This window comes from Mustela nivalis (assembly GCF_964662115.1).
Source record: "Mustela nivalis genome assembly, contig: HAP1_SCAFFOLD_285, whole genome shotgun sequence".
NCBI classification, from domain to species: Eukaryota; Metazoa; Chordata; class Mammalia; order Carnivora; family Mustelidae; genus Mustela; species Mustela nivalis.
This window is the reverse complement of record NW_028136356.1, coordinates 748,684-750,847: the sequence shown is the minus strand read 5'-3', so window position 1 is coordinate 750,847 and position 2,164 is coordinate 748,684.

Genomic DNA, 2,164 nt, shown 5'->3' with positions numbered 1-2,164 from the left:
TGACTGGATCATTTAATTCCTTAGGAGCATTATAGCATTTCAACTTTTCATGTTCAATAAACTTATTGGGGTTGCTACCTTTTTTATTCAAATGGAGAAATAGTCATGATTTAATCTAAATAAAGTGTTATTGATTGTGTTGTTTTCTAGGAATGAGTCGCACATGCTAGTTTAAAAGTTTTGTTAAATTCCCAAGTCTGTCACTGATAAAAGCCTTTTGTAGATTAGTAACTTGATCAAAACGGAAAAGTTATGTAACACCAATTGTTATACTATCTTTGTTTCCATCTTGCATTGTAATAACACCCATCTTAACTCTATTTAAGACAAATCATTGCCAGATGGATTTCTGGCATTGATTGCAGGATATGAAATCTAGTATAACTAAAAGTTTTTGGTTTTAGTAGCATATAAATCAATTTAGAAAAATATATGTATTTGAATATAAGATAAAGTTTTAAATTATTTGGCAATAGTAAACTAAACTTTTTTTTTGTAAATTTTTATTTTCTAAAATTTCATTGAGCTCTCTTGCAATAAGAAACAAGTTACAAAAAATTAAGGTTTATTTACCCCAATTCAAAATTATTAGGAATATAATCATAGAGGTTGAAGTATTTAAAATATTGAACCCAAAATGTTTTATTAGGTAAATTCATGAATGCTGAGCATTCACTGTTAAAATATACTAATACTATTGATAGACTGGTAGAAGCCTAAAATCAAATATTTATTAAATATTTATATCCATATCTTTTCATAGCTTGGTAATTCATTTCTCTAGCATTAAATAATATTCCATTGTTTGCATGTACTACACTTTCTTTGACCTTTCACTTATGGAAGGATATCTTGGTTGCTTCCAAGCTTTTGTCAGTTATGAATAAAACTACTATAGACATCTTTGTGGGTATAGATTTCATCTTCTTTGGATAAATACCAAGAGCTGCTACTGCTGAATCATCTGGCAAGAATATGTTTAGTTATGTAAGAAACTGCCAAGTTGTTTTCCATTCTTTATTCTCAATACACATGGAAGAACATTCCTGTTGCTCCACATCCTCACCAACATTTCATGTTCTGTTGTCAGTGCTCTGGATTCTGGGTATGTACTGGTGTCTCTTTTTTGTTTTAATTTGCATTTTCCTGATGACCTTTGATGTGAAGCATCTTTTTATATGCTTATTTGCCATCTGTAATATTTTCTTTTGTGAGGTATCTGCTAAGGTCTTTGGCTCATTTTTAATCAGGTTTTTCCCCCATTGTTGAGTTTTAAGGGGTCTTTGTGTATTTTTGATTAACAGTCCTTTGCCAGATGTGTATTTTGCAAATTTTTTTTCATAGTCTGTGCTTTGCCTTTTCATTCTCTTGGCATTGTGTTTCACAGAGTAGACATTTTTAAATTCAGTGCTTGTGTTTTTTAGCTAAAGTTATTGCGAAAACCAAGGTCATTTAAATTTTCTTCTATATTACCTTCTACATGTTTCATGTTTAGGTTTATAATCCAATCTGAGTTAATTTTTGTGAAGAGTGTAGGATATCTGCCTGGATTTATTTTATTTTATATTTTTAGATTTAGCTTCACCATTGCTACAGAACCATTTGTTTAAAAGATTGTATTTTGCTCTCTTGTATTGCTTTTGCTTTTCTATTATATATAAAATATAATTGATAATATATATTCTGTTGCTTTAATCTAGTCTTTCTGTGGTATTACAATATCATGCTTACAATTATCGTTATGGTAAACTTTTTTTAAAGATTTTATTTATTTATTTGACAGAGAGAGAGATCACAAATGGGCAGAGAGACAGCCAGAGAGAGAGATGAGGAGAAGCAGGCTCCCTGCTGAGCAGAGAACCCAATGCGGGACTCGATCCCTGGCCCCTGGGATCATGACCTGAGCCGGAAGGCAGAGGCTTAACCCACTGAGCCACCCAGGCGCCCAATTGTTATGGTAAACTTTGAAGTCAGTCCTCAGTCTTTGTTCTCCTTCAACACTATGTTGACTATTGTGAGTCTTTGCCTCTCCATATAAACTTTAAAATAAGTTTGTTAATATTAAAAAAAAAGAACTTGCTGGTATGCATTAATTGTATAGATAAACTTGGAAACCAGTGACCTCTTGAGCTTAGCAGGAGATAGACCATGGACATCAGTTGTC